Genomic DNA, 12,584 nt, shown 5'->3' with positions numbered 1-12,584 from the left:
GGTGCCGTGAGGGCCCCGACGACGAAGCTCGGTCCTCACGAGGACAGGCGTACCGGCTCAGGCCCTCGAGCAGCCCAGCCGTGAAGCCCCCCCTTGGAGAATTCACTTCAACGCGTCGAGCTAGATGTGTGATGAGCAGGTGGGAGAACGATAAAGAACGACAGAGCCAAAACCGGTTTGGCTCAGTGGATAGAGCATTGGCCTGTGGACTGAGGGGTCCTGGGTTCGATTCCAGTCAAGGGCATGTACCTTGGTTGCGGGCACATCCCCGGTGGGGGGTGTGCAGAAGGCAGCTGGTCGATGTAGCTCTCTCATCGATGTTTCTAGCTCTCTGTCCCTCTCTGTGAAAAATCAATAAAATTAAAAACAAACAAACAAACAAACAAAAAAACAGAAGAGAAAAAAAAACAAAACACGACAGAAAGCTCAGGGCATCGAAGTCCAGCAAACACCCCCTCCTGCGGGCCCCTCTGCGGAGGAAGCCGCCCGGTGACACCGCCGTCCGGAAACTGCGAGAGGATGTGGACGTGGAAGTTGTTGCTGACGGCCGTAACCGTTGAACCGTTTCTGCGAGCGGAATGGAAAACCGCCGCCAGAGACGGAGAGCGCCTGTCAGCGGTCGGCACACTCATTCGTCAGCAGAGCCAGGTATCAACAGGACAGCGATGGAAATTTCTTCTGAGAGCCCAATTCTTTAAATTCAAACTTCTTCTAACGCCGCTTCTTCAAAACAGACTCGCCCAGGCCGTGTCATTGTGTGGAAGAGCCACACTCAAGGGGCCAAAGAGCCGCATGTGGCTCTGGAGCCGCAGTTTGCCGACCACGGGCCTGAGTGGTTGGTTTATTTTTTTAACCTGAGATGATTCACATGAAACGGTGATTAAAAATACACCTCTTCCCCGGCCGGTGTCCCTCCCTGATTGGGCATCGACCTATGAACTAGGTTCGATTCCTGGTCAGGGCAGGTGCCCCGGTTGCGGTCTCTCGAACCCCAGCGTGGAGCGTGCAGGAAAACGGCCCATCGGTGGTTCTCTCTCATCATTGATGTTTCCATCTCTCTCTCCCTTTCCCATCCTCCCTCTGAGATCAATAGAAACATCTTTTTTAAAAAATGCATCTCTCTGCACTACCATCTGCAAAACGTCAGACAATCATATGGACGCTGGATTGCATCTCAGCGTTAAGTGTGCTTCACGGATGGATGTGCCGTGTAAGCCAGGAAAACGCTGTGACTGCAGAGTGAGTTGTGGACACAAAATGATGGTGCCGCTTGGGGAATGGCCCCCGGCGATGTTTATGTAATTGCACACTTGGTGCTGAGTGGCCAGGGGCCAGCGGCAAACACACACCTCTTTGCACCCTCATCTGCACGCTGTCCCTACAGACAGCCACCTGCTCCTGCCTGTGTCTGACTGTGCTTTCCTAGATGAGCACGTATTTTTGCAGAGAAAACCGGCTAACAGCTGCCACCTTGTGCACCTGGTATGTTGTTTTCCATTGATTTTCAGAGAGAGAGGAAGGGAGGGAGAGGGGAAGGGAGAGAGAGGGGAAGGGAGAGAGACACACACACACACACCGATTCCCCTCAACCAGGACGGGGAACAAACCTGCAACCCAGGTCCATGCCCTCGACCGGGAATCAAACCCGAGAGAGAGACCCTCAGGGCGAGGGCCGATGCTCCGGCCCCGGAGCCACACAGGCCAGGGCTGCACCTGCTTTTCTGGTCCTCGGTCCATCCCTGCCGATCGCCGGGTCTCTTTAACGACAGGGCTTGTTAGCATTTGGCTGCCAGAAGCCTCGTCGCTGACTCAGTGTCCCCCTTTTGCCTGGCGTTTTTAAAAATATATATTTTATTGATATTTTACAGAAAGGAAGAGAGAGGGATAAAATTAGAAACATCGATGAGAAACATCAATCAGCTGCCTCTTGCACACCCCCTACTGGGGACGTGTCCTTGACCGGAACTGAACCTGGGACCCTTCCGTCTGCAGGCCGACGCTCTGTCCACTGAGCCAAACCGGTTTCAGCTTGCCTGGCGTTTTTTACGTGAACGGCAGAGCATTGAAGCAAGCGGCGCTGTGGAGGGCACCCGGGGACGCGGGCTTCCGTGCAGATACACTCTCACACCCGTGGGATCATTCCCGGAACGGGCGGCGCTGGCCGAGGGCGGCTCTCCTTCCATGTCAGCGGCTGTGGCTACATCCGTCTCCATCCAGGCGGGGCCCGTTCCCACGCCCACTTAGGATGCGAGTGGTTTTCAACCTCAAAACCCCAGGCCAGGGAGAGCTTTTAAGTAAAAGGAAAATCAGGAGAAAACCATGTGAGAGCCCTTTCCTACCGCAGAGGCGGCTGGCTCCGGCCAGCTCCTGGCACAGCCGGGTGAGGGCGCCAGGGTGAGGGGTAGGGTCAGATGGAGGATTCCTTGCTGGTGGGGGTGGGGGCGGGGGTGGCCTCGGCCTTGCCCTCCGCCACCTGCCTGTCCATCACAGTGACACCAGGACTCGTGAAATGGCGAAGCGACGTTGCCGAGTGAGGACGTCATTTCTAAAGAGTCACTGTTCAGAGATGTTCCCGGGGCTGGATGTGGGGCGTGCGGGGCGTGCGGGGCGTGCGGGGCGTGTGTGTGTGTGTGTGTGTGTGTGTGTGTGTGTAACGGGGACAGAGTTGCAGTTTGGGAAGAGGAAGAAGCTCTGCACGTGATGGTGCCGACGGCTGCATGACAGCGTGAACGTGCTCCATGCCACCGAGCTGTGCACTTTTTTTTTGAGGGGCGGAACGGGCTGGCCCGACACCCGCGGTTTTTTAAATCGGGAGGGAACTCTCCAAGGCCTCCCCTGAGAAACGGGGTCCCAGCCGCACACCAGCCCCCCAGCCCAGGGTTCTAGCGCGGGGAAGAGAAGTCCCTGTAGCTTCTGGCTGTAAACACCAGCAGGGGTGGTGGCTGAGGGACACGCAGGCTGCCCGAGTCCCAGGTGTTCCTCTTAAAGGGCCAGCCCATGAAGTTACACAGCCTCACTTCCTCTGAGCTCCAGCGCCGCCGGGCAGTGGCTTTGGGGGAACCCAGGGACCTAGGGGGAGGAACTGGATTGTTTGGTGCCTGGGCTGGAGCTTGGGGGCTGCTTTCTAAACCCAGACAGGGGTGCTAGCAGGGGTCATGGTTCCCGTGCTGGGACCACCCCCATGACAGGGCTGACTGGCAGCCATACCCATGTTCCCATCAGCGTGCAAGCTGTGCCCTTCAACATGGTCAGGAACATGTATGTTACGTGTTACCTCACCGCACGCACAGAAAGGCTGCCATTCAGGGTAGCCATCCTCTCGGGAACAAAGCAACCCTAAGAAGCAAGAAGGAAGGGTCTCATCGAAGAAGGGAAGCGGGAATGAATGGGGCTGTTGGGCGGCTGGCCCCGGCCCCCCTGTGGCTGTCATTCCGCCTTGAACCGAAGAGGGCGGGCTGTGACCAGCTCACGGGGGTGAGGGAGGCGGCGGGCTGGTGGCAGAGGGTCCCCGGAAGGAGCCGGGGCTGGGCCTTCGGGGCCTCGTGGTCCCAGAAAAGGTCCCGTCTCTGTTCCCGGAGGCCGGGGCTGACTGCTCACCTCTCTGTCCTGCCTCCGGCGGATGTTTCGTGAGTCCGGCACGTGTCCGCCGAGCGGGTCCCCGTGTTCCTGTGCTCCGGGATCGGATGACGCCGGCAGGCAGAGCCCTGTCCGCCCAGCCGGAAGCGGTGAGGGAGCGGGCGTCTGACAGGGCTGCCCGGAGGTGCGTCACCCGGTTTCCCAAACTAACCATGGTGAGGAACCCCAGGCCGCGGTCGGTGCCTCTGGGGTGGCTGTGCACACACCCTGCCCTGGCGCAGGCGCAGGTGCCCCCGTGGTGTCTGCCTGGGTTTGACTTTCTCGAGGTCCCCCTCCCTCCTGTGCGGGGTCTGTGGGCCTCACGCTGCTCAGGGGTGGGGGTGGGGGGCGGGGAGAGAGACAGACAGACAGACACTGGTTTCAGGAAAGACGTTCCGAGGCTCCGGGGAGACCCCTGACTTGGGCCAGAGCCTCCTGGGAGCGCGTGGCTGTCAGGAACTGCTTCCAGCCCCGTGGCCTCAGCCCTCCCATTGCACAGCCGGGACCCAGGCTCCGGGGCGCAGAGGCCGGCCAGCCTGGCACCTGGCCTGTGTGTGCCCGGGTGCCGGGCACTCTGTCAGGGCATCCGTGATAGACTGATAGGCTGTGGTCCCGGCGAGGGAGGCAGCCCGCCCGCCTCCCGGTGTGCGCCTCTGCGGGCCCGCCGGCCGGCGCCTACGAAGGGTTTCCATCTGACTCACCCTGCCGAGAAGGGACAGGACCCGCCGTGTTCTCAGGGCACCGCGACCGGCGCGCCATGCCTCTCCCTGCGGGGGCGTGGGGGGGGGCTTCCCCTGGAGAAAACCGCTGCTTTTGAACAGGCTCCGAACGGAACTCTCTTGCTTTCACTAAAGTTAAGAAAATAATAACTCACCCAGCACCCCACTTAAAAAAAAAAAAAAAAAAAAAAAGGAAGGAAGGAAGGACCCCTGGCTGGGTAGCTCAGTCGGTTAGGGTGCCATCCCAGTGTGCCATGATTGTGGGTTCGATCCCCAGTCACATACAAGAAGCAACCAACGAATGCATCGATAAGTGGAACAACAGATTGATGTTTCTCTCTCTGTGTCCCTCTCTCAAGTCAATGAAGTGAGATTAAAAAATATTGCTACTTAAAGGAAAAGAAAGGGAAAAAGTCTAACATCAACCCACACAAAGACTGTGTGTCCAGGCTGGGATCAGGACTCGGCAGCGCCAGGCGGGCAGGAGGAAGCCGGCACCGCCCCTGGGCAAGGCCAGGAGTCCTCCTCCATCCCCCGCGGGCTGCGGTACCCAGTACCCGGTCCTTGTCCCACTGCCTCCTGACCCTGGCAGAGCCTGGGCGGCCGCGGCTCCACACAACGCGGACAGTGCTGAATGCTCCTCCGAGGACTTCCCAGGAGCCGCCTCCCGGAGGGAAGTCGTGCTCCGAACTCTGTCCGGAGAGGTCCTCGGTCGAGGCGGGTGAGGTTCTTACCACCGATGCGCAGCCGCTCAGAGCAGAGGTGGGAGGCGGGAGCTCTGCCCCCACCGGCAGGGGCCCGAGGCCGACGCTGCGCCCAGGCCGCTGAGCCACGGGCCGGGCCGCCGATGGCCCCTCGGGACCCCCGTGGTCCAGAGCGTGACAGGGACGGGCCAAGGGCGCTGCCCCGTCCCCATGCCCTGCCCCCGTCGGCGCCGAGGCCCAGAGTTTGTGGACGGCCATGTGTTTGACAGCCCTCCCCGCGTCCAGTCACCAGATGGCTGAACAACCCGCCAGCGGTACGGAATGCAAGCATTTCCCGTCATTGCCATGGGGCTGCCGTGCTGACACGAACGAGGACGAGGAATTCCTCGGAGCATCTCGCCACCAAGAGCCAGTCGGGCCGAAACCGGTTTGGCTCAGTAGATAGAGCACTGGCCTGCAGACTCAAGGGTCCTGGGTTCGATTCCGGTCAAGGGCATGTACTTGGGTTGCGGGCACATCCCCAGTAGGGGGTGTGCAGGAGGCAGCTGATTGATGTTTCTCTCTCATCGATGTTACTAACTATCTCTCTCTCCCTTCCTCTCTGGAAAATTAATAAAATACATTTAAAAAAAAAAGAGAGAGAGAGAGAGAGAGAGAGAAAAGAGCCAGTCGGGACACAGACTTCCTGGCTTACACACAACCGTTTTATTGATTCGAGCACCATGTCGCAGCTCGGACAGGATGGGGGACCGCGCGCTGCTCCCCTGCGGGTGGGAGATGCACTGGGGTTGGGGCTGTGTGGGAAGGGTTCTGGAAGCAGGTCGGATGGAGAGCATGAAGACGCTCCCATCATGAGCTCCGTGTGTGATTGCAGGATGCAGGACTCCATTTCCTGTCCCGTCACAGAACCCTGTTCTTACCTTGTGAAACGGACCCTCTGTCCCCATGAAGCATGGCCGCCAGGCCCTCCCCACCCCCGTGCCCGCCGTTCCACTTCCTGCCTCTGCCAGTTGGACCCTCTGGGTCCCTCACATGAGTGAAGTCACAGCGACTGTTCTTGTGTCTTGCTTCTTTCCCTTGGTGCAGAGCCCTCTAATCCACCCATGAGATAGGATTTCCTTCCTCTTTGGGCCTGCATAGGATTCCCAGGGGCGGCTGGAGGCCACACCCCGTTGATCCACTCTACATCGACGGACACCCTTGGGACTCGGGGCTGCGTCTGGTTTCACGTAGGCTGGGCTGGCGGGGCTGCGCGAGGCACAAAATCGGGACTGTCCCGCCAAAATCGGGGCTGTCCCGCCAAAATCGGGACAGTCCCGCCAAAAGCGGGATGCTGGGTCACCTTACCCTTGGGACTCGCGGCTGCGTCTGGTTTCACCACCAAGGGCTGGGCTGGCGGGGCTGCGCGAGGCACAAAATCGGGACTGTCCCGCCAAAAGCGGTACAAAAGCGGGGCTGTCCCGCCAAAATCGGGACTGTCCCGCCAAAATCGGGGCTGTCCCGCCAAAATCGGGACAAAATCGGGGCTGTCCCGCCAAAAGCGGGGCGGCGGGTCACCTTACCCTTGGGACTCGCGGCTGCGTCTGGTTTCACTGGCGGGGCTGCGCGAGGCACAAAATCGGGACAGTCCCGCCAAAAGCGGGACAGTCCCGCCAAAATCGGGACAAAATCGGGGCTGTCCCGCCAAAAGCGGGACGCCGGGTCACCTTAGCCTTGGGACTCGCGGCTGTGTCTGGGTTCACGTAGGCTGGGCTGGCGGGGCTGCGCGAGGCACAAAATCGGGGCTGTCCCGCCAAAGGCGGGGCTGTCCCGCCAAAAGCGGGACAAAAGCGGGACAGTCCCGCCAAAAGCGGGACGCCGGGTCACCTTACCCTTGGGACTCGCGGCTGCGTCTGGTTTCACGTAAGCTGGGCTGGCGGGGCTGCGCGAGACACAAAATCGGGGCTGTCCCGCCAAAAGCGGGACGCCGGGTCACCTTACCCTTGGGACTCGCGGCTGTGTCTGGGTTCACGTAGGCTGGGCTTGCGGGGCTGCGCGAGGCACAAAATCGGGGCTGTCCCGCCAAAATCGGGACAAAAGCGGGACAGTCCCGCCAAAATCGGGACAAAATCGGGACCGTCCCGCCAAAAGCGCGACAAAATCAGGACTGTCCCGCCAAAAGCGGGACTGTCCCGCCAAAAGCGGGACGCCTGGTCACCTTACCCTTGGGACTCGCGACTGCGTCTGGTTTCACGTAGGCTGGGCTGGTGGGGCTGCGCGAGGGACAAAATCGGGACTGTCCCGCCAAAATCGGGCCAAAATCGGGACAGTCCCGCCAAAAGCGGGGCTGTCCCGCCAAAAGCCGGGCTGTCCCGCCAAAAGCGGGGCTGTCCCGGCCCGGCCTCCAGGGGCCCGGACGCCAGGGCCCCTCGGACCCGCCCCAGCCAGCGCCCGGGGCCCTCCCGGGGGGAGGCTGCCGCGATGGCGGGCTGCGCCTCCCGTTACATAACCTGTTATTCTGCGCCGCACCAGGCCCGCTACTTGTCAGAAGTTTCTGGAAGCCAGCTGTAGGAGCTCCAGGCAACTGGGGGGTGGGGGTGGGGGGGCTGCCTCTCCCTCATAGTATTAGTCACTCTGTACTCGGCTAAATTTAACTTTTTATCATCCAAACGATATTTTTGTGCGCCTGGGATTTTACATAACGCCACCAACTGCTGTGGGCTGTGTGTTGCTCTGTGTTGTTAGGCGTGTGTGTGTGTGTGCATGTGTGGGGGGTGTCTCCCCATGAACCATGCGCCTCCCCATCCGGCGCTGCGGGGCCGGCCCTGGCTCCTTCGGGCTCCGCTCTGCCGCTCCGGCCGCGCGGGGAGGAAGCCTCACCCTGACAGCGGCTAATGGCCCGGCTAATGCTTCCTCCTCCCGGACCTCTCCGCCGGTCCCCAGGGTCTCCGCTGCCTCCAGCCGGGCGGCTCCGGGAGAGCAGGAGGGCGTCCGTGGAGAGTGTCTGTCGAGAAAGCAGAGAGAAGGATCTGGAAAAGGTGGTGGTGGGGGTGGGGGGCGTTGGCAGGAAAGAACAAGGAATAAGAAATCCAGCCAGCCGGCCCCAGGCGTGGGGTCCAAGGTGCCCGTGGGGGGCAGGTGCAGGGGACTCTGGGCTGCGGGAGGAGCAGGGAGACCTGGCTTCTCCGTGGGATGGGGGGGCGGGAGGGCCTAGAGCAGCCATCCCCCCTTCCTCCCAGCTGCTCAGAAGTGGTAGCACTCGGGGTGTCACCCGGGGGTCCCCAGTGTTCTCCATGGCACCTGGGGTGCCCCAAAGTGTTGCACCATGGATGCCTCGATAACGGGGTCCATCCACCCAGAGGAATGTGACTCAGCTGTGAAAAGGAACGGGACCCTGACCCCTGCTTCGGCGTGGATGGACCTTGAGAACATGAAGCCGCGTGAGAGATGCCGGACACAGAGCAGACACGTGTATGATCCCATTGATAAGAAACGTCCAGCTGCCGCCAATTAAGCCGACCACGCTCTTTCCCCAGGGGGGCCTGGTGTGCAGTGGCTGCAAACAGCAGCATCCTTGGTAGTGTACGCAGCCTGTTGCTAGTATGGGTTGCCATAAGGGACCTTGGGTACAGCCCTTTCTGGTGGACACTCGTGTCTGAGCTCATGCTGCCCCCCGTCCCTCTCTGCCCAGGCTTTCGCCACCTGCCTCCCGGTCGCCATGCCAACGGAGAAGGGAAACAAAGGTCTGACTGCGGGCACACCACCCACCGCTCGCTTGGGACGCGGGCATTCCACCAGCCTGAGGCACACGCACGTCCGGGCACTCCTGGGCTGGCGCCCCGTCAGGACGGCATTCGTTAAGTGCGTTTGGCATTTGTTTAGGGGGCCGGGCAGAGGCCAGTATCCTATTCATAGAAGCGGCATGAGAGACGGACCTCTGCACGCGATGGGAACAGTCCCGGGACGATCCTCAGGAAGGAAGTCAGGGTCCCGTTGCCAGAGGTCTGTTTGGTGTTTGTCGCCGTCGGTCAGTCGGTCGGTCGGTTGGTCAGTTGGTTTGCGCCCCGAGTTTCCCAAACCACGGGAAGAGGGAGGCTGGAGACTCGGAGGAGAGGTCTGGTGTGTGACGTAACTCCGGTGGGCGCTGTGCTGGGGAAGTGAACTTGGCCGACAGCAGGACTGGCCTCAGCCCTCCCTGCCCCCCACAAAAGGTACATATGGGGGTGGTGGCTGTGCTCCCTCAGGACGGGAGGAGCCTCTGCAGGACGGATGTGGATGGTAGGTCCTCACGTGAGGCAGGTCAAGCTGCAGGGCGTGCCCCCAAAACGCACGCACACTGCGACAGCCGACAGCCGGATGCTGACAATGAAACCTGTGTTTGAATGAACCCTGCCTTTGAGATTCCTCGAAGCCGTGTAAACGTTTCCTGGGACACCCTTCCTGTTACGATTTTATTACAACGCCAGAGGCCCGACGCACAGCGTACCTGTGAGCAGGCCTTCCTCCCCCCTGCTGCCGGCACCTGCTTCCCTCTGGCACCCGGGACCCGGGCTTCCTTCGCAGCCCCGAGAAGGTCGGAAGGTTGACCGGAAGGACATCCAGTCTAATTAGCATATTATGCTTTTCTTTTTTAAAAAAATATACTTTATTCATTTCTTACAGAGAAGAAGGGAAAGGGATAGAGTCAGAAACAATGTTGAGAGAGAAACATCGACCAGCTGCCTCCTGCACACCCACTACTGGGGATGTGCCCGCAACCAAGGTACATGCCCTTGACCGGAATCGATCCTGGGACCCTTCAGTCCGCAGGCCGACGCTTTATCCACTGAGCCAAACCGGTTAGGGCATATTATGCTCTTATTATTATAGATAGTACAACATTACAATTATGCTTCAATCCAGTGGGTGGGAGGGGCAGGAAGGAATAAAATGTGGGGTTTTTTTGGTTCCCAGTGAACAGCAGAACACGTGTGTTGTTTAGTATCAGGACCACCCCCCTCGACTCCCCAGCGGGCCCAGACCTCAGCACAGACCGTGTTCTCTCTGTCTCTCTCCCCTGCAGGGAGCGGGGATCAGTGTGCGGGGTCACCTGGCAGCATCTCCTGTTCTATTCCCCGCCATGTTCCGGCCGCCCGCAGGGAGCCGCTCCCTCCCTCGGCGGGCTCCTCGCTCACTTTTTGTTCTAGAAACGCTTTTGTCAGAGCAGTGGTTCCCCTGCGTGCACCTCTGCCTCCCGCGGGGATCTGCCTTTTCCCTGGCCCTGCCCGGCTCATTCTGCGCCGTGAGTCAGCGACTCAGCGACTCAGCGTGGACTTCTCACCCGGGGAGCACGCCTTGGCTGGTGTGTTACGGGGCCAACCCTAACCTCTAGCGTGTGGGGGACTTGCAGGGACCTCGAAGAGGGGTCTGCAGGGGGGGGGGGTTGTGGTGAAGCTGAGAAACGGCGTGGAGAGCCGGGCAGCGCAGGGCGTGTGTGCGGGGAGCTGTGGGTTTCGGCGTGGAGGGAGAGCCCGGGACGTTCTGTTCATGCGGATCCTCGTTTGTAGTGATTGTTGTTGCGACCATGGCCGTGGACGGGAGGGGCGGGTGCAGGGCCGAGGTGGGGGCTGGGTTCCTGCAGCCCGACCTGGCCCGTCCCAGCAAGGAGTTTTTGCAGAATTGGCGGTGCCTCCCGGCGTGGGCGTGCGGGCTGCGCCGGGCGGGGGCGGCCTGTGAAAGCCGTCCCTGTGCTCCAGCCACACCTCCCACGGCCGCGCCTCCCTCCTCACCTCCCCAATTAGACGCTCCCTCCCCCGAACGAGCACGGTCTGTCCTCACTCGCGGTTCATCGTGAACTGCTGTCTGCAGCCACCGGCCGGCCCTCCTCTTTTACCGGGCGGGACTGCTGGCCCCTGGCACCGCGGGCCGGTCCCCGGACCCGGCAGCTGGCCTCCGGCCTGGAGGAGGTAGCTCTGAATCAGTCCCCGCTCCTGCAGCTCGAAGGGGCTGCCTCTGGGCCTGGTCCCGGGCAGGGCCTCCCCGTGGCTGCCTGCTTCCCGGGACAGGAACGGGGGCTGCGTGGTCAGACAGACAATATGTGGAGCTGCTGACATGGGCCCGGGCGTCTCTGAGGCTGATGGCACCCGGGACTCCCTGCAGGCCCACGCCTGGACCTTCTCCGCGGCTGTGGCTGCTCCTCTGGCTCCGGGTCTGCAGCCACACGCTGCCAGGGTGCAGGGGCTGATGGGAGGGTGGGAATCTGTCATTTGCTTCACCCCACGATGCAGACCGTGCCCTGCCCTGGGCACCCCAGCTGCTGACCCCAACGCCCCCCACCTGCCGAGGGGCGGAGGGGAGGCCTCAGGTGGAGGCCGAGCTGGGAGCCGGGGCCTCTTGCCGTCAGAAACCTCTCGCTGTGCCGGGTGTCGGGGGTGTGGGCCCAGGGCCCCCTGCTCTGTCCTCTGGGCACAGCCGTGTCCCCGGGCCCTGGCGTTCGTTGCTCAGGACGAGGCCCGGCCTCGGCGGTGTCCGGGCGGGGCTGGCGCCGCGTGGTCAGAGCGGCCGGGAGCCTCACCGCCGCCCGCGGGCTTCTCCCTGCAGGATGCTGGCCCTGCGTCCCGGCCCCCGACACCCTGCTGAGGGCCTCGTCCCGCCCCGGACGCCGAGGGAGCCTTCCCACGCCGACCTGCAGGTAAGGACGCCCCCCCGGCTTTGGGGTTTGGGGTGACAGGCCCTGTTGCCGTGTGGCTTTGTCTGGGTACCACGGGGGGAGCGGTCATCCAGCCGCCTTCTGGCAGGTGCTGAGGGCTCCGCAGGAAGCAGGGAGGCCCGATGTCCGTCCGCAGCGGTCGCTCCCACATCCCGTCTCCGTCCGGCCAGGGCGCCCGGGGCCTCCCTCCTCTGGGCTCCCCTGGCTCAGCCAACGGGGCGGGACCGGGGCGGGGGCTGGCTGTGGCCGAGCGTGGCAGGCGTGCTCGGCGACACGGGAAGGCCATGCGTGTTTTCCCGTGACCCGCTCCCCAGAGGAGGAGCTGAGAAGACGAGGCGCAGGTCCTGGGGACAGAGGTGGGGTCCCGGGGGCTTAGTTGCTCTTTCTCTCCCTCCGCCCCGAGGGAAGAGCGGGACCCGGGTTCCCCTTGTCCCCTTGTCCGTCCGGCCCGTCTCACCTCCCGCGTCTCAGGCCCAGGCCTCCCCGGGGCTTTGGGCGGTGGAGCAGCGACGGTGATGCTTTTCCTTCCTGAACCCTGAGGAACCCCTCCCGGTGTGCTGACCGGCTAGACGGAGGCTGGGGGACCCGGAGGGGATCCACCTGGGAAACAAGGTGGGGACGGCTGGCTGGGCAGAGCGCACAGCACCCGGCAGGAGCCAGGACGGTCCCGTTTCGCACGAGGAAGCCGAGGCCCCGAGATGCCAAGGACCTGGCTCGGGGCCACGGGCGGTCAGTGCTGGGCTGGGGCATGTGGCCTGGTTTATGACCCAGCCCGGACTTCCCCGCGGGGGGAGGGGGCGGGCTCCAGGCGGGTCCGGTGCCCGCTCCGGCCTCCCCTCCGTCCCTCCCGGGAGCCGGCGGCACCCTGGGCCTCTCCCC

The 12,584-nt window shown here is 62.3% G+C and overlaps 1 protein-coding gene across 1 annotated transcript in view; it reads left to right on the top strand.

The window, feature by feature from the left end:
* Window positions 1-12,584, top strand: part of PITPNM2 (phosphatidylinositol transfer protein membrane associated 2) — a 93,541-nt gene that overhangs the window by 14,557 nt on the left and 66,400 nt on the right. Inside the window, 1 exon segment of the mRNA XM_084867772.1 lies at window positions 11,597-11,687. The gene's annotated coding sequence lies outside the window, so the exon portion shown is untranslated.

The sequence above is a fragment of the Pipistrellus hanaki genome (assembly GCF_964339955.1).
Source record: "Pipistrellus hanaki genome assembly, chromosome: 19".
NCBI classification, from domain to species: Eukaryota; Metazoa; Chordata; class Mammalia; order Chiroptera; family Vespertilionidae; genus Pipistrellus; species Pipistrellus hanaki.
The sequence above is the reverse complement of the archived record's forward strand: the minus strand, read 5'-3'. Positions and strand labels throughout refer to the sequence as shown.